We start from the raw sequence: 20,909 nt of genomic DNA on the forward strand, positions 1-20,909 counted from the left end.
TAAAAGGACAGAGTTGGGATTTGAATTCACATCCCTTGTCTCCAGATCAGTTGCTTTTTCCATTGTCCAGTGGCTTCCAATCACTTAAGTTTTATTTTTTGGTTTTCTTTCTGTTGGACTTTAGAGCTGTTGTGGATGGCTGGCTGGCCAGAAGTTTCTGGACACTAGAACTATAGATATGGGTGACCAATCTAGCGGTTGTTAGATTTGGGATTGGTTGGGTTGGTTCAGTAGCAGTTGAAGATTGGAATAACTACGGTGAGTGATTGACTTGATGGCCTTGAAAGATGGATTTATGGAAGTAGGGTGCTAATCTTGGCAACCACTAGAAGATATAGGTGGTCAACTGAACATCTTTTAGAGGCTAAGACTATAGAGACTGGGATATGACACAGTAACCTTTGATTGTTGGTGGTACGGACAATAGGAAAGTGAGGAGAATATGTCCCAGTCACTGTCCTTATGGGTGGGAAGACAATTCATAGGGCTGAGATGAGAATAAAGAAGGTGGGGAGAAAGGCTACTATGAAAACTCCATTGATCCCAGTGGATCAAGCTGGGCCAAGTGTGCAGGGTCAAACATTAAATCTGCCTCTGGAACTGAAGTGGACCTGGCAGACCTAGGCATGTGACTGGGTGACTAGGAAGCTACTACAGGGACCAAGGTGGGTTGGCCTTTTGCAACTGGATAATTTCAGGGATAAACGATCATGAGTGGAATGTGTACAAAATAGATTGATCCAGGTCACTTAAATATGAAAGTGGGAGGAGGGGAACACTGGTTAAGGTGGGATATATTCGAAGTTTTCAAAATCCAAATGCTTCTTTGAAAGTCTGTCTCTTATCTTCATGAATCATATTGTTTTCTTGGGTTTGAGGTTTCTTCTTTTTCTTGTTGTTTGTTTGTTTGTTTTTTACCACATCATGTCTTCTTTGAGAAGTTTGTTATAGTATTGATGTTTCCATGTTTGTTATCTCTTCTTATAGTTTGTAGCATTTTTCCTTATAATTATAATATCAAAATTTAACTTACTGTGTCTAGAATGGTTTAATCTTTGGGTCTTCATTGTTAGTGTCCTGTGGTTTGTTCTCCCCTACTTACATATTATTGTTCATTTTGTAAAATTTTATTGTTATTTCCCAGAATATATTATTTAAAAATTTCCCCACTTTTTGAGGAGATATCAGCAATCCTGATTTCTTGAATGTTAGTTCTTGAGCTTATTTTTCCACTTGGTCTGCATTTTCTAAAATTCTGTTTTCTACTGTAGTTAAACCTATTGCTTATTTTTTCTGTTGATTTCTTGAAATTTTTTTTCTTATAGTCTCTGTTAGTTATTTCTTCTCAGTTATTTTATCATCTTAAAATTTTAATTTCTCCCATGATTTTAAAACTTTATTGTGAATTCTTTTATTTATTTTTGTGATTTTATCTGTATTAATTCTTGCTTAAATTATGTCATTTACCCATTTAAGGATAATCTCCTTGGGAACCTTGCCATGTTTCTTATTTTATCTTCATTGTTTCAGGTACTTTAGCTGTTTCATTTACTAGTATTTTCTTTTATTTGTTGTAAGTTCCTCTTGGTATCTCCTGACTTCTTGTTGGTTTTTTGATGTGATCTTTGTACCAGCGATTTGATGACTTCTTGACAATGTGTAAACACCTTGCCTTATTCTCGGTAGTTGCTGCTTCATGGACATTAATATTTCAGGTTCGTATAGCATACCTAAGCTGCCCCTATTCTAGGGCTTGACATTTTAAAGGAGTTAAAGATGACTAGGAGTCTGGAGAGTCAGAGGAAGGAGAGGGCCTAAATAAAGACTCTGACTCATTTGCCTGGAGGGATCTCTGCATGTTTACGCAGACTTCCAGATAATAATTAACTGTGGCAGTAGAATAGTGGTAAAGAGTTCCTAGGTCAAGTGGAAGAGTTATTAGAATTAGTAGGAGCCACAACCAAGAAACATCAATGGATCAAGAGCAGCCATATGGAGGAACCAACCTAGACTTTACCCTTTATTGGTACTGTGAATTATATGGACTGTTTAGTTCCACAGAAAGGGGTTTGATCTCTACTTACTTTGATTACTTTTTCCATAAAGGAGACACTTATAAAGGAGCCTTGGTGTGTTCTCTTATACTATCAATTGCCGGTTACACTTAGGATGTCACCTATATCATTTACTAAGACTCCAATATCACTTAATCCATTAACATTAATTACCTCTACCATGTTTTCTTCTGAATATGGTATAACCAATGGACAAGCCGCTTCCTCTTGGTGGCTGTCATATTACTGCTATACCTGGTAAGACAGGTCACTCCTCATCAGGCTTGGCTGCTGGCAAACTCTGGAATGAATTCCAATTCCTGGATCCATGGTGTTTTCCTAACATTTTTAAGCTCACAGTAGCCTAGTCCATTACACCTCCAATATTCCCTCACCTGAGGCAGGAAAAATAGACTACGCATATTTATTACAATAATTATTTTCCTTCTCTCCCCCCCTCCCCCACTTTTTTGAGGAAAGATATGGGAGAGGGGAAATAACAGTAGGGTTGGCAAAACAAAGTAGAAAAGATCATCACTGAAACATTTTTTAAATGCCCGGAAGAGAACAGAAGTAAGGCCAGCAGGAAACGAAGAAAATCAGTACAGTTTTGAAAGTTACATGTTGAATTTATTACATACTTAAAAGCAAAAATCAAACCATGTGTAATAAAGATTTCCAGTATCATGTACAGTCCTCTTTTTCTGTTCTACTTTGCATATGGAAATGTTCATTTTATTTGATATTTGTTAAATTCAAGATAGAGAAGGCCCTAAACCTGGAAAGAAGAAAGATAATTAGTTGCAGCACGGATATGTTGCATTTGAGATGCTTATGAGAAGTCTAGTTTGAGATATCTGAAGGGCAATTAGTGATGGAGCTCAGGAGAGAAACTTGCTCTAGATATATAGATCTGAGAATCATCTGCATAGAGATGATGATAATTGAACCTATGGGAACTGATGAGATTGCCAAGCAAGATAGCATGGTGGGAAAGGAGTAGAGAACTCAGAATAGAACCTTGAAGAACACCCATAGTTAGTGGTCATAGCATGGAGGAGGGTCAAATAAAGGAGACTGAGAGACATGGTCAGACAGGTCAGAGGATTACCAGGAGAAAGCAATGTCATGAAAACCCAGAGAGGAGAGAGCATCCAGGAGGAAAAAGTGATCAGTAGTTTGAAAAACTACAGACAGGAATGCGGATTGAGAAAAGGCCAGTAGGTCTGGCAATTATGAGATCTTCGGTGACTTTGGAGAGGGCAATTTCAGTTCGGTCAGGAGCCATGTTGAAGAGCCTTTAGAAGCAAGTGAGAGAAGCATTAGAGGCACTCAGTATAGATGGTTTTCTGAAGGAGTTTAACTGAGAAAGGAAGGAGAAATAAAGGATGATAGCTAGGGGAGATGGTAGGATCAGATGAGGATTTTTTGAGAACAAGGGAAATATGGACTTGTTTATAGATGGCAAGTTAGGAGTGGATAGATAATAAGATTTTGAGGATTAGAAGGAGAATGGGAATGACGGTGGAGGCAAATCAATGGGAGAGGATTAGATCAAAAGTGCATATAGAGGGGTTGACTGTGGCATAGAGAGGGGCTACCTTAGCTTAGCAAGGTGTGTTAGACACCGAATTGACTAAGGAAGGAAGGAAAATACCCTGGGTGTTGATAGATAATAGCTACCAGCATCTGGAATAGGTGATAAATTTGCATAATATGAACCTCAAGGGTGTAGCAGATAAATGATAGAGGTAGAAGGAGGATCTGAAAGTGGTATTGGAGAGCAGGGCATATATTAACCAGTAAGGCAGAAACATAAGAGTCAGTACAGTGTGCAGTCAGTACTTCAAAAGTTGGCTGTGGATATGGAATCCTAGGAGAGAGCCAGGTCCCAGTGAGTGCCACAAGATGGAAAGGGTAGGATAGGAAAAATTTTAAGATGAAAGGAAGTTTGTTATTTATGGAACAGGCATTTTGGAGGGCATAGTGCAAGGGACAAACTGATCTGGAGTGGGACACTGGGGCAGTTGGACTGAAGTGGATAGGAATAAGGGAGCAGGGTTGGTACTTCAGCATTTGTGGGGGTTGGGATCCTTGAGATACAGAGAGTATAAAGGTGAGGGAGTTGCTAACCATCAAAGAATGGGTCCAAGAAAAGTATCAGAAGTCATTTTATCCATTATAGGAATCCTCTGTAACCTTCCTGACACATTACTAGCTTTTGCTTAGACACTTCTGATGACAGGAATCTCACTACTTGAAAGAATTTCAGGTACAGAAACAGTGTCATCAAAGAAATATCTGGAGGCTTTCCGTACTTCTGATGCCTTCTATGTAAAAGGAAGAGGTTAGACAAGGACGACCTCCAAAGTCCCTTTCCACTTAAACACTCACTCTATTAGTCTGTGATACTGTGGATGTTGCCTGAGTAGGCCCAAACAAAATCACTTGTCAGCTTGGTTTCTGTAGTTGATGGCATGTGTGTGTCTGGGAAGGAAAAAAACCCCAACAAAACAAGTTATTGATAGCCTTCCTTATGTCATCCAGATGGTACTGCCAGAAAAATCTCTGAGACAAGAATGGCCTTCTGCCTAAGCTGGAAGTGCTGCCTGCATCTCGCTGATATTGGATAGGTCCGTTGGTGATAGGCAATGAAACTCACCTAAGATCCCAGGCTGGAGCCCTGATTCTGCCCCTAACTTCTGATCTGAATCCCTTTCTCTCCCTAAGCCTCAGTTTCCCTGAGAAAATTTATAAAGCAGGTTAGCTGGGACTATATGATCTTGGAGGATTCCTCCAGCTCTGACATTCTATGGTTCTAAGTTACCTGGAAAGAGAATGGAGAGGAGGCTATTTGTACAATGGAAGTGAGATTGTAGGGAGACAGTGCCTGGACCTACGAGGGGTACTGAGTTAAATAGTTTTGTCACTGGATGCAAGTCATAAAGGAAAGAAACAAAATATCCCACACAAATTAACATTCCTTCAGTCTTTTGAGAAGGCATTTGTCTGAGAAAGTATTTGTTTCTAAGACAGATAGTATGCTTCTGCCTTTGTTTTCCTGATCCTGTGAAAGATGGAAGTGTCTTCAGTGTTCTTCTTTCTAAAATGAGGGCACTGGACTAGCTGGTTTGGAAATCTTTGAGAAAGGAAGTGACTTGCCTAAAGTCACCAGGGCTCTCAACTTCTGTCCAGGGCTATTTCTTCCTCCTTTCCCTCACCTACACTAATCAATTAACAAGTCACATCTTACCTTTAAAAGACAAATACAAGTTTTCAAATGTATTAAAAAGGAACTACATAAAAGAAAGGAAGAACAAAACACAGAAGTCATTATAAATTATCGTACTATGTGAACTTCTGTAATTTGTAAATTGTTAAAAAGGACTGCAAAAGCATGTTTGTAACAAAATTATCGATAACTTTCTTCTTTTTAGAACTGCCTTTTCATCTCCTTTAACCATTTATTTATTGGAGGATATCTCTTGTTCTTACATATTTGCATATATTCTCTCTGTAGGGGCAGCTAGGTGGTACAGTGGATAGAGCACCAGTACAGGAGTCAGGAGGACCTAAGTTCAAATCTCACCTCAGACACTTGACACTCACTAGCTGTGTGACCTTGGGCAAGTCATTTAACCCCACTTGCCTCATCCTGGGTCATTTCCAGCCATCCTGATGAATATCTGGTCACTGGATTCAGGTGACTCTGGAGGAGAAGTGAGGCTGGTGACCTGCACAGCCCTCCCTCACTCAAAACAAAGTCAAGTGCAAGTCATGTCATCATTTCTCTGATGGCATGGTCTTCTTTGGCAATGAAGGACGAACACACACATCATTATTAATATATAACAATCCTATAAACAATCAGAAAAGGGAAAGACAGGTGAAGATTGACATTGTTAGGCAGGGCTTCCTGGATTGTGTGTTGTGTTCTTCCCCCCTTTCTTAGTTTCCTCACATGAAAAATGAAGGAAGTTGGACTAGAGTTATAGGTTCCCAAAGTGGAAGATACTGCCCCCCCCCCAGGAGGGATTAGAATGATACAAAGGAGATGGTAGTAGCCTTGAGTACAATTGGGGGGCCTTGAATAAAAATAAGGGGGGTAGAAGCATAAAGACAGAAGAAGAGAAAATTTTGAAAAACTGTTCATACTTATTTCATGTGTTGTGTAATAAAGTTAAACTTGCAGTGATTAACATTATTTTCCAAATAAACACACAAAATGCAAGTTATAACCAATCAATGGTCAAATCTTCCAACAGGTCTTAACAAGCAAGTGTTGGCAAGTGAGTATGTCTCCCATTGCTGGGAAATCCAGCATGCATCAGCAGGAATATGTGTATGTAATGACTTGTTTACAATATGATGTAATATATACGTGTTGTATATATATATATATATATATATATATATATATATACATATATATATATAATATATGTAGACATATCATATATATGATGTAATACTGCATCATCAAAATTTTAATGCAGGAAAAAACCCACACATTTATAATAAATTATTACATTTAGGATGTATTATTTTAAAAGTATTTTACATATTTTTGAAATGATCCAAATAAAAAAACTGTTAAAGGGTTAAAGACAGTAGATTTTCAAGTAGGTGCTGAGTAATTTTTTTTGAAAAGGGGGTAGTTGCAAAGGGCTATAAAAATGTGCATACCTTGACCCTGCAATACCACTTCTAGGTCTGTATCCCAAAGAAACCATACAAATGGAAAAAGAACCCACGTGTACAAAAATATTTATAGCAGTTCCTTTTGTGGTAGCAAAGAACTGGAAATGGAGGGGATGCCCATCAATTGGGGAATGACTGAACAAGTTCTGATGGAATACTCTTGTACTATAAGAAATGATGAGCAGGCAGACTTCTGAAAAACCTGGAAAGATTTATATGAATTGATACTGAGTGAGGGGAGCAGAACCAGGAGGACATTGTACACAGTTACAGCTACATGGTACAATAACTAACTTTGATAGACTTGGCTCTTCTCAGTAATGCAAGGATCTAAGAGAACTCCAAAAGGCTCATGATGGAAAATGCTAACCACATCCAGAGAAAGAACTGTGGAGTCTGAATGCAGATCCAAGCATGCAATTAGCTCTCTCTTTTTTTTGTTTTATTTCTTCTTTCTCGTGGTTCATTCCATTGGTTATAATTTTTCTTTGCAACATGACTAATGTGAAAATATGTTTAATGTGGATGTATAGGTAGAACCTATATCAGATTGTCTGCTCTCTTAGGGAGGGAGTAGGGGGGAAAGGGGGAAAATATTTGAAACTCAAAAGCTTGTGGAACTGAATGTTGTAAACTAAAAATAAATAAATAAAAATTTAAAAAAATTATTTTAAAAAATCAAGGAAAGGGGGGCAGTAGGCCAAATAAGTTTGAGAATCTCTAGACCAGATGTTGGTCCCTGCCAGCCCTTACATTCTCTTCTCTGAGGTTGCAAAAGTTGACCACAACTATGTATAGACTTTTCTCACTCCCCTCCCCCCCATTCCCCTACTCTGCCAGGTACACACCTGAGATCTTTAAGGTAGAGAAAAACAGGTGGCTCTTAGTTTGAGGATAGGGACATGCCCCTACTTACAGGAGAGGCCGAGGCTTGAGGTTCACATATATGTTCACCAAACCCCTGGTGCTAATTGCATAGCAACAGAAGTTTCTCCTCTCCAAAGGCTTTCTTTGGGCCATGCTTTTCTGACATCATCATCACACCTCATGTTCTTTTTCCCTTTGAAGCTTCTTCTTGATATTCAACTTAACTTGGATACACAACCTTCTTTGAAGGAAGAAAGCCTTGTTTGTATCTCCCCAAGAGGCTAAAAGATGTTATTTTAAGACTCTGGGGCATATGGAGGGAGCAGCAGGGGCCTGAGTCCCTGGACCTTCTCTTAGTTTGGTCAAGAATAGGGCCTTGACCTTCATTGCCTCCCACAGGGTTTCTACCTCCTGGCATTCCAGGGAAGAGTTGGTTAAACTGCACATCAAAGGCAAGTCTTGGAAGGAAAAAGAAAGGAAAGTCTTCCCCAGGGTATAAGGAAAGACCCAGTAAAGTGATTTCTTGCTTCCATTTCTCTGGGACTAGAACACAGGATTGAACAGCCTCTTTCTAGGTATGGCTCACTATCAGTTAGCTAGGGGATGATAATCCACTCTGTGGGTCTGTTGGACTTTTTGCTTTTCTTTTCTTTCCCTCCAATAGCTTACAGTGTCCATGTTGTTATTGATTTTAGCCAACTCAAAGTGAAGTCAGGCTCTCAAGGGACATCATCCTTAACCAGTGAACCTTAAGTCTGAGGGAATCTGAGATCTTAGGGGATGTTGCTCCCCCTCCCAAACACACACTGATGGAGAGGAGCAAAGGAGGAAGAGAGAAAGGGAGAAGCGAAAGGAGGAAAGGAGAGAGAAAGAAGAGGAGAAAGAAAAGAAGGAAGTGCGGGAGTGAGGAAGGAATCAAGGAGGAAGGAAGAAGAAAAAGAGGGAAAGAGTAAGGGAGAAGGGAGTGAGAGAGGAAGGAAGGAATGGATAAAAAAATAAGGAAGGAAGGATGGGAGGAAGGAAGGGGGGAAAGGAGGGAAAGGAGGAGAGAAAGGAGAAAAAGAAAAGAAAAGACAGGGAGCTGGATGAGGAGCCATCTCTGTGTCAGCCCCAGCTCTGCAAGGCTCCTCCGGTTATCTTTTGGGTTGGATTTCTCTGAACATGTGGTGGAGCTGAAAGAGACCAGTTTGTTTCCTGGGAAACAAATGTATGGTAGCAATTGAAGCAGCCACCTGAACTTCCCCCCTTCTCCTCCTCCCCCGACTCCCCAGTGAGACTGAATTCTGAGAGCTAATGGAGAGAGAAATCGAGCATTTAAGAGACAGGAACGTGTGGGAGCCCACTGGTGTGTGAGTATACATGTGAACATGTCTATGCCAACTTATGTGACTATGTATGTGTTTGCACATGTGTATGGATGTGTGTATATATGTATGTTTGTTTTTAAATGTGTGGAATGAAAGTATGTTGGAGGGGAATTGTTTGTGTGTACACATGTGTGTGCATGTGCATGTACATGTATGTGTCTGTGTGTTTAAAAGTGGAGTTTATTTGCTTGCAGATGTGGGTCATACCTAGTAGGTAACAGGATAGTATATAGGGCTTTAAATTCTTTCCACAGAAAGTGTCTGTGACTCTGTCCCTCCTTTTCCACCTCTTCCTTTATTCTTGTTCAGTTGTGTCTGACTTTTTGTGACCCCTTTTTAGGGTTTTCTTGGCAAAGATACTGGAGTTGTTTGCCATTTCCTTCTCCAGCTCATTTTACAGATGAAGAAATTGAAGCAAACAGGGTTAAGTGACTTGCCCAGGGACACACAGCTGTCTGAGGCCAGATTTGAATTCAGATTTTCCTGACTCCAGGCCCAGCCCTCTATCTACTGTACCACCTAGCTGCCCTCCTCCATTCTTATCTTCACTTATATTCTAAGCTAGAGGAAGAAATTGGAAGAAATTGATCCCTCCCTACCACCAGATCTCATCTCCTCTAGGAAACCATCCTAGAATAATCTAGTCTGGGTCTGTTACTTACTGCAGCCTTATCTTAGTAATTATATGCAGAAATGGAGGTGGCATGTTAGGATTCCCCTTCTCTTCCCAAAAAGAAAAGGCTACGGACTCCCTATATTGGTGTTGTCTGCAATTCTACCACTGTGAAGTTTCATCATAAAGCACTTTGAATGTACCTCTTGTCACATATTGCCTTGCATTGTTGTGACATGTGTCCATGTCTCTTCTTCCTGAAGAAACCATAAACTCTGTGAGGGCAGGGAGATTGCCCTCGTAGATTCTTGCATCCCCCACAGAGTCCAGCAAAGGGCCTTCACAGAGTATATGATAAAAATTGAATGTTTCATCCACCATTTCTATGAATGAAGGGCCTTTAAGAGTCCCTGCTAAAATGCCAATGGGGTCATCATGTTGAAGCTCTATGGATGGAAGCTATCCCTTCTAAGGTCCCTATGAACTCTGATATTCACTACTCTGTATGTTCAGGTTCCTTTTAGTTCTGACATTCTTTGAATCTCTAAGCCCATAAGTTCTTTGAAGGCAGGATCATGTCTTCTTCCTCTGTATTCCTCAGTCTATTCTAGGCATGGATGATATATAAAAAGCTAAATGAAACCAGCATGTCTAGGGTGAAGAGTATTTTGGGGGGATAAAAGGGACTTAGTTATGTGGGGTCACATTCTGAAAGACTGGTATAGTGAAAGCAGTGAGCTGTGGGAGAAAGAACACTGAATTTGGAATCAGAGGATCTGAGTTCAAAACCTCTCTGATCTTAGGTAAATCACATGGCCTCTCTTGGCTTCACTTTCTTCATCTGTAAAATGAGAGAGTTAGACTAGGTTACCTTGAAGATCCATTTCAGCTCTAAAACTTTGATCGCATGAATGACAGGTTTAGGAGTGTGGTTTTGACATTCCTTTCCCCTTAGTCTTTTGGGGGTGGACCCCACACACATGCTCTAATGACAATATTGTGTCCAGGGCTCACCCCAGGCTTGAACCTCAAGTTACCCTTTAAGCTGGCACTGCCCCCTGTTAGGAGTGATGCACCCTGCGGGCCTTAGGAAGGTAAGTGGAAAATGAGCTTGCCCTGAGTTTCCCTCTTCAACATCTTAAGATTCTAGGCTCGGTCTCTCCCAGACAGTGGGACAAGTGTACTGGGTGTGGGGCTGTTTACACAGACGTTTGCTACTGAGTCATAGCTGGAGAATTGGCAGCCAGCAGCAAGGGCTGAGGTTCAAGGCCAATTTTCTCAATGCAGGTGAGACATTGCAGGTTACTTTGGGTAGTAGGGTCAGGCAGAGGAAGCGGGCAAGGCAGATTGATAAAAATGCAGCTGCTCAAAGCCCCCTAATTGTATTTGGATACAGCACAGGATAAGCTGCCTTTTTTTTCTTTGCACATAACCAAGCCACAACCCAGTATTCATAATCACAGATATGTCTGCAGTGCTGAGAGCCTATCTCTGTAATTCAATTGGTTTAGGAAACTGGGAAGGAGAAACAAGGAAAATTCAGCAGCTTCCTCTAAAGAGGACTGACTGTCCCTTGGGATAACTATCCTCACGGAAGGTGGGTGGGAAAACAAGGCAATAAATCCATTGCCTATATTCTTGGCCAGGACCCAAGCCCCTAAACTCTGTCTCTCCATCCGTCCCCTTAAATATCTTTCACATATGTTCGTAGGCAGTGGTTTACCTTTAGAGGGATCCTGTAGGATACAGGGGTCATTTAGGTAGGAACTCTGTCTGTGACATTCCTCTGCCTGCCACTTGGGCAGAATTCCAGCAGCCTGCTCTCCAGGGTCCTCTCCTCAGGGTGGAATTGTAGATCACAGAGCATCTGCACTAGAAGGAGCCTGAGACTTTAACTAGTTCAACTCCGGCATTTTATAGATAGGGAAACTGAAGTCAATTGAGCTGAAATATCCAAGGTCACAGTCAGTCAGTGACAGAGCTGGGACCAGAACTGATCTCCTTGAATGGGACATCTCTATGTTACGCTACCATGCTGACACACGATCTCTCCCTTTCTACTATCTTCTTCCCTGCTGCTAATATAGATGCCTAGATATCTCCTATCCTTAAAAAACAAACATCCCTCACTTAATCCTGTCATCATCTCATGTTATTATCTTTCCTCTTTTCACAGCCAGCAGAAAAGCTGTCTGCTCTCCTTGCCTTTACTGTCACTTGCTTTTTAAGCCTTTTGCAATCTGTCTTTGGCCTCCATCCTCAGTTGAAAGCACCCTCTTTCTAAAATATATATATATGTATATATAATCTTTTGTTTTTATACCATCTTCATTTCCAAATATATTCCTCCCCCATCCTCTGTCCAGAGAGCCATCCCTTCTGACAAAGAAACAAAACTCACCAACACTTCAACCAAGCATGACATAAGTATGTATGATGTTTCATACCTAGGGGGTTGGCTACCTTTGTAAAGAGAAGGATGTGCTTTTCATCTCTTCTTTGGGAACAAACTTGGTCACTATAATTACACAGCTTTAGGGGTCATTTTTTTATGGTTCTTTCCATTTACTATGTAATATTTGTGCATTTTTATGGTTCTGCTTCATTTTTCCTCAATTTATATACCTTCCCATGATTTTCTGTATTTTTCATATTCATCATTGTTTATAGCACAGTCATCCTCTATTATATGCATGTGCCAATTTGCTTAGCCATTTTTCAATCGATGAACATTTTATTTCCAGATCTTTGCTACTACAAAAAATGCAGTTGTATTTTGGCATATATGGGAACTTTCTGTCTTTGACACCCTAGAGGGATGCCTAGCAGTGGTATGTTTGACTTGGAAAAATATAGACATTTTAGTCACTTTTTAAAAGCACAATTTCAAATAGCTCTCTAGAAAGGTTTGACCAATTCATAGCTCCATCAATGATGCATTAGTGTGCCTATCTTTCCACAACTTTTCCAACATTGACTATACCCATCTTCTGTCATTTTTGCCAGTTTGCTGTATATGCAGTGAAACTTCAGAGTTTTAACAATTTGGGTTTCTTTGTATTACCAGTGATTTGTTTACAGTCTCTTGTGCATAGCTTGCAATTCTTTTGAGATTTTGTTCATATTCCTTGATCACTTATCTACTGGGAAACAAGGGGACAGCTAAGTGGGGCAGTGGATAAAGCACCAGTGCAGGAGTCAGGAGGACCTGAGTTCAAATCTCACCCCAGACACTTGACACTCACTAGCTGTGTGACCTTGGGCAAGTCACTTAACCGCAATTGCCTCATCCTGGGATATCTCCAGTCATCCTGATGAATATCTGGTCACTGGATTCAGATGGCTCTGGAGGAGAAGTGAGGCTGGTGACCTGCACAGCCCTCCCTCACTCAAAACAAAGTCAAGTGCAAGTCATGTCATCATTTCTCTGATGGCATGGTCTTCTTTGGCAACAAAGGACGAACACACTGGGAACTGGCTCTTGGTCTAAGATATTTTTATTAGTACCAGTCACCTCTTAATTGACAAATTTAATGACCTTTTCTGTAGCATTTGACATTTGACTACTCTCTCCTCCTAGGTACACTCTCCAATTTGGGTTTTCATGGCCCTGCTCTCTCTTGGTTCTCCTCCTACCTTGTCTATTTCTTCTCAGTCTCTTTTGCTAAATTATCATTTATATTCTACTTCCTAGGGGTGAGTATACTCCAAAGTTCTGTATGGATCCTTTTCTCTCTCTATACTCTCTCCCAGTGACTTCATTAGCTCCCATAGATTTAATTATTATCGTTATCCCCATGATTATCAAATCTACATATTTAACCTTAGTTCCTCTCCTAAACTCTGGTCCTATATCAACAACAAATTATTGGATATTTTGAACTGAATATGCTATTGGCATCTCAAAATCAGAAAGTAAAAACCAAAATTCATATTTTCCCACAAAACTATCCATTTCTGAGCTCCCCTATTTCTGTTGAGGGCACTACCATTTCTCTACTCATTCAGGTTCAGATAATACAATGGAGAGACTGCTGGACCTGTTCATATCCAGCTTCAGACACTTACTAGCTGTGTGACCCTGAGAAAGTCACTCAACCTCTGGCTACTTCAGTATCCTCATCTATAAAATAGGGATAATAATAGCACTTACCTCCCAAGGTTGTTGTAAGGATCAAATGAGAATATTTGTAAAGCATTTGGCAAACCTTAGAGCACTATATAAATGCTAGATTTGTTGGTACTTTTCCCAACCTTATTACATATTATGCCCCTTTACACATTCTAAGATCTAGCCAGGGGTGGAGAATCCTGCAGTCTCGAGGTCACACCCTTCATGAAGAGTCCTACACAACTAGAATGACTGAGCAACAACAGCTACCTCTACCTTCAGGTGCAGTATTACTGCCACTACACCATGCTGCCTCTTGTGCAACCTTCTTCATAGGGAAAAGAGCTTTGTTAATGGAAAAGCAGTGTTGAAATATGAGCTATTAGTATTTTGACAAATTCAGAATTAGCATTAGCATCAGAGCTCATTATGAAAGATAGTTCTGTGACACTTGCTTGTGTGCCAGGGGAACAACATATGGGTGATTGCCCGAACTGCCCTAAATGAGGGTTACTTGGCATTTTTCTTAACTATATGTAGCTCAGTGTTGTTTTGATAGCCACAATGCTGCTTTGTTGGTATGACTCTAAGGAACTGGGCACTGGGAATTGGGGTAAGGTTCTTGAAGTCATATCCTTCAGTGGGAAGAGGGTTAGGGCTGGCATCAGAGGACCTGGGTTCAAATTCAGACTTTGCCATTACTACCATATGACCTTTGACAAGTCACTTAAGCTGTATGGACCACAGTCTCCCCATCTGTAAAACATGAAGGTTAGACTAGATGACTTTTAAGGTCCCGTCTAACTCTAGATCTATAATCTTCTCTACTAAGAATTAAAGTGTCTTCCATGAGTAGACTATTTATGAGCTCCCTGAGGGAAGGCATTGTGTTGTCTTTTCTTTCTGTATCTCTACCTATTTATGTGAGAACAGGGCTGGCGTTTGAGAGACAATTTGGTTGTTCGTAGTTTGTCCAAAGTTTAATTTTTCTGACACACTCCTCACATACAAACTCTTTATGATTCTACAATTTGTATATCATCAGATCTCTTGGATTTTGACTCTCTCATGGAACAATATGGATACACACACATATAAACATTTACATATGTAAATGTAAATGTTATACAAAAAACCATATATACATGGGCATATATATATATATGTGTGTGTACATAATGCACATACACATACACATACACGTGTATATATAGATATCTATAGATAGGTAGACAGATATGCATTTCTGTTATCCATGTTCCCAATAAGTTCTATCTGGGGATATATGGGCTTTTCAGGGAGGACTATCACCTCTGGTGTGAAGACTTGCTGAGCCCTCTCAGGGCTGCTCATCCACCTTTGGTATCCACCTGATTCACCCAACTCTTACCTGTAGATCGAAAAAGCTGTAGCCTGTGTAGCGGCCATACCCTGGTAAAAAACCATCTTGACAGATGGGCTAAATAAGGTTGAGGGTAACCAACTCAAACCTGTTGGTGAGTTAGGGGATGTGAAAACTTCCCCCTGCTAGATGAGCACAATTTGTTCCACTAATCATGAAGGCAGCTGAAGCAGGGGCTGTGGAGCCCTTAGGGCTTGGTCAGACATCAAAGATGCCAAGGTAATCGACTGTATCCTGAGCCACTGGACTTCAATGACTCGTACAAGAGAGTGAGGCTGATGACTTTGTGCAACTCTGCCTCACTTAAATCCAATTCATGAGCAAGTAAAGACATGACCTGTGATGTCATCGGTCCTCTTTGAAAACAAAGGACAAAGGACAAACAGTAAGTTCTATCTGGTATCCAACCTTGATTCTTCAAGCCTTTTGCTTTTCCTCCAGGGCCGCATCTAGAAGGCTGTTGTCAATGTGTTCAGGAAATCTGGTGGAAAACTACTGGTTGATCTATAGAAATATTTTGATGCTGTGGTGGAGACTGAGATTTTTGTTGGTAAAAATACAGCACTCAAGCACTCAGGCTTTGCTACCAACAAATATACATAATAACAAAAGGTATTTGGGCTAGGTGGAGAATGCTGACCTTGCCTCCTTATATATGGCTCAAATTCACTTTCAGATGTGACAGAGAAGATCTCAGGAGTGTGTCAGATTGTCTGAACCCTAAGCTATATGGTTTTTTCTGACAAAAGGCTTGGAGTTCCAGCCTAGTTGTAGGGGAGCTAGGTAGTACAGTGTACCAGACCTAGAGTTAGGAAGACTCATCTTCCTAAGTTCAAATTTGGCCTTGGACACTTTCTAGCAAGTCACTTAACCCTGTTTGCCTCAGTTTCCTCATCCATAAAATGAGCTGGAGAAGGAAATGGCAAACTACTCCAATACCTTTGCCAAGAAAACCCCAAATGGGATCACAAAGTCAGATGACTGAGGAACAGTAATAGCAATAGTTGTTGGGATTTAAAAGGAAAGATCTAAACTTGGCCTGGGGACATTTATTGGTTCCTAACAGCTGGGTAGAGTGGCTTTGACAAAATGAACTCAGACCACTCTTCTCAGGGAGAGATTTTTGACATTTTATTCTCGTATACTAAAACTGAAATAATCCCTGAAACATGGGAAAAGTGCCCAGCTTGGTTGTTGTACTCAATTAGTAGTTGTGTGCCTCATGGAACAATATGTCCAGCAAGTAAGAGGCCAGCCACCACAGAAGAGTACACCTCAGGACAGCAGAATGAGGAAATTGCCAGAAGACATTAGGGATCTATGGCACTGGAGGTGGGAGTAGCTCCTTCACAAGTATTATCTGCCTGTGAGACCCTCATGTGTGGTTATTCTCTTGGGAATCACTCTCATGACTGGTGGTATATCTGTCTACGGGAGAGTGCAGCATGGAGTCAAGGCAAGACTTTCCATTAAAAAATCTTCCTTTGCTATTTTCTTTAAAGGCCTTTATTTTTTAATTAATTGAATACTCTCTCTGAGCAAAAAAAAAAAAATACATTGTTGGTAATTTGAGCTATTGTTTTGAATAGATTTGGATCCATGGAGTATATTGAACTCGCTTGGGGGGGTGCAATTCTAGGAATCTTGCATGAAAAAGGAGGGTGACAAAGGTGTTACACTGTTTTTTCTTTGGTTTCTGACTCTGACCTACTTTTCCAGTTTTAACTCACACTAATTCCCTTTATGCTTAGAATATCCTCCCACTCCTCCAACTACCCTGTTGAAAATAACCTGTCTTAAAGACACAGCTCCAGTGTGATCTCCAAAGTGAGACAACTTTTCTTTCCTCAGACCTCACATAACCCTATTTTGCACCTCTCCCATGCACTTAATTTTAAAATGCTTACATTATTACAATTCTCAATAGCACCTCCCACTCAACGAAACCTCTGTTATAACAGAGAAGTATGTTTAAACAAAATGAATTGATGAAATGACCATGTTTGACTTCATTGTACATTTGTAGTTTATCACCTCTGTACCGAGAGTGAGATGTTTTATCAGTCCTCTTTCAAGAACTTAATATGTATCACTAAGTATTATAGTCATCTACACACACACACACACACACACACACACACACACACACACACACACACTTTATACTTTTCATTTAGATTATAAACTCCAGGAGAGCAGGCAACTTTAACATGTTGAAACGTTGTACCTCTCCAACAGTAGCACCATGGACAGGGCTTCTGATATAGTAGGTGCTTAACAAATATTTAAGTTCATGCACACAGATATATGTATGTGTAAACATACATACATACACACATATGCATATACATACATCTCCTGAGTTCTGTGAGTGTAGGGACTGTCATTCATTTTTGTACTCACAATGTCTGGTATATACTAGGCATATTCATATATGTTTAATGAATTGAAGCTTATTTGATTTGAGGCTACTTGCTCCTTATGTTAAATTATATCTCATTCTGGTCCTCCTGACACTCTCCCTGCCCTCTTACACTGCTTCTAGTCAGCCATATAAAATAGCAATAACAGGAAGTGAGGTTGCAAAGGGGAATCTAGAAGTCATGTTCATCCCAAAGATCAAAGGAGCGTAATTTGCAAACTTTATCATATATTAACCAAAATTCACATCTGCAGAATATGTGATAAGTCAGAGGAAGCCATCTAAGTCTTGCTGCCAGGGCCTTTTGGTTCTGTGATATATAAATCTCAGGTCAGTTCCAGACATCCACATTAAGACCAGCAAGGGTGGATGGGGTGTTCAGGAAGACTGGCACCTCTGGTATGAAGACTTATTGAACCCTTTCAGAGCTGCTCATCTACCTTTCCTCATCTACTTTTGCTCATCAGGAATCCTCCTGATTCACCTAGCTCTCACCAGTGGCTCCAAGAAGCCACAGCATGTGCAGCAGCCACATCCTGGTAAAACCATTTTGACAGAGAGGCTGAATCAGCTTGAGGGTAACCAATAAATCTCCAAAACCATTAGTGAGTTAGGGGGATGTCTACCTCAAGCATGTGAAGCCTTTCCCTGGTGGAATGAGCAAAAGAGAATAATTTGTTCCAACAGCCATGAAGATGGCTGAAGCAGGAACTGTGGAACGCTTAAAGCTTAGTCAGACATTGAAGATGCCAAAAATGCATTGAAAATGCAGTCATCCACTGTGTCCTGGGCCATCACCAGTTGTCTTGACTTTTGTCTTGTCACTGACCTTCAACAAGTCAGGAAGAGAGTGGGGCTAACGACTTTGTGTGATTCTGCCTCACTTAAATCCAATTCACAAGCAAGGCAAGACATCATCTGTGATGTCACTGATGGGTCCTCTTTGAAAACAAAGGACAAAGAATAAGACCAGCAGAATACCAAATGGTGGCACAGGTAAGAGTTTGTTCCCTCACCAAAAACCTATAAAAATGAGACCTCAAACTCTTGACATCCCCATCCCCTGCATTCTTCTCAGTTGGGTCTATGCTGGTGAGTGCTTCCAACTCTACTGCATAGTTGCACGAGTTATACTTTCTGTGACTTTCCCCCTCCCCTTCCTCTCCCTTACTGCAGCCTGCCTTCCTCTACCATTCCATGCTAACTGCTCTTGTATCAACCACTCCCTTTCACTGCTTGACTCTGTACTTTCTGTGCCATTTGCCCTCAAACCTCTGTGCTTTATTAAAGTGTGATTGCAGCCTCACCTCCTACTGCCATTGTGGCTCTTACAGGAGAGTGCCTAAAGAACTGGGCATGCCTGCCCTCTTTCATAATTCCATAAATTATCAATTCACTTCTTTTTCATTATTTCATCTCTAGAGAAAACCCCAGCCATGTAAAAAGAAGTCATAGTATAATGGTAACATCTTCTCCCTTGAATGACTGGACATTGTTGTCAATAAAGGACTGAGTTGTAATAATCTCAGTAAATCAAATATTTTAAGTGACCTTGAGCTCCCCTTTTAGTCTCTGGTCATATCTCCAGTTGGCTAGGTCACCAGTTGCAACCAGTCACTAGCTGATTTCTATGCAAATGAGAGGTTAAGTTTCCCTTCATGCTTCATAACACAAGTGATTTAACAGGTAGAGTGGGACCCAAGCCAGCTTTTGTTCTCAGAAACTATTTTCCCATGGGAAGTAAGGTTGAGGGGTCTTCTTCTCTCTAAGACCTTTATCAAATGAGGTGGAAAAACTCAGATAAATGGAGAGATTTGGATTAAGGGTGAGGAGTAGGGCCTGAACTAGGTCTTTCCCAGGGCACTTATGATGGGGTTTTTCTTTCATTCCTGAGTCTTTGTCTAATACCATAGAAATAGTGGCAGCTTGATTTCAAATCTCAATTCAAACATTTTTCTAACCTGTGTGACCTTGGACAAATCACTTTAACTTCTCTGTGCCTCAGTTTCCTCATTTGTAAAATGGTGGTTGGACTCAATGGTTTCAAAGTTCTATTCTAGCTCTAAATCTGTGATCATACGACCACTGTCTATACAAGACAGGTTAACAGTTCCTTAAATAGGCAGGAACTATGACTTTCTTCTATTAAAGTACAGCCAAGCACAAGGCTAGATATGAAGTAAGACTTTTAATTATTCATAGAAAGCAAAGGAGGTCATGAGGGTACCCTGTCCTTGAGGCAACCTCAGCATTTTCTGCCCTACACCATGACCCAGGCTACTCTGTGAAGACAAAGGATCTGATATGCCAAGTCTATACCAGCCCCAGTTCTGCTGCTCATTGGCCTGTTCCTCATTCTAGAAAATCAAGGGTGGTGGGATAGGTGATCTCCAATGTCCTTTTCAGTTATAACACTCTATGACTTTAAATATATGAAATATGGGAAAGCAGGTCCTAACCCTTCCTTTTTACGTGACTTAGCTGCCATCTACGTGGCCAAAGGAGCTTGAAAAACTGTACTGAACCAATGCAATCACAATAGTATGACATGCACTCCCCAGCGTTCATCTCCAGATGAACAGCGGCATTGTCCTTTGCTCCACTTTTAACCTCCAGATTCCAGGACTGTGCTGACATGTACACTAACGTTTTCATCTTATGGAACTCACTTCATTTGGACTTTTTTCTCTCATTACAGGCTTTGCCCGTTTCCTTTCCTGAGATCTATGCTTTCTCATTGCTACTTGATTAGATCTGAGGACAAAAGTTAGCTTATGTCTCAACTCACCTACTCACCTGAGAGAGTTCTCTGGCTATACCTTTCCTAGGCTTCTGACAGTTGTACCTACAGAAGTTGTAAGGGCACAGGAGAGCTGAGCTATTGCCTAAGATGCTCAGCAGCAGCACTTCCCTTATTTCCATGAAGACCACCCCAAGTGGGTGTGTCTGGGAGGGAGGATCTTAGAGCTTTATTAGAGGATTATTAGAGGACATCCATGAGGAGTCCCAGTCATTCCCCATCTATAGGTTTACCCAAGCCTTCTAAGCCTCACACCTTAGATTTTCAGTCCAATCAGATCCTGCTCACTCAAGTTTGCTAGGAGTTCCTTAATTTTGGGTCTTATAAATCTATGTAAAAAAGACAGCAGCAACAATTGCATCAGATGACAAGGACACTAGTGGTTACCCTATCTTTACTGAAACTAGTGTTATGTCCCAGGGGATGGGTTCTCTGGGGCAGGTAGCATGGCACAGAAGAAGTCCCAGATCCAGAAAGGGGACCTTGGATCAGATCAGATTCTGGTTGTCACTCATGGTGACATGTGTGACCTCAGGCAAGTTACAACAACCTTCAACATGATTACGCAATTA

The sequence above is a fragment of the Notamacropus eugenii genome, chromosome 1 (assembly GCF_028372415.1).
Source record: "Notamacropus eugenii isolate mMacEug1 chromosome 1, mMacEug1.pri_v2, whole genome shotgun sequence".
Classification (NCBI taxonomy): Eukaryota; Metazoa; Chordata; class Mammalia; order Diprotodontia; family Macropodidae; genus Notamacropus; species Notamacropus eugenii.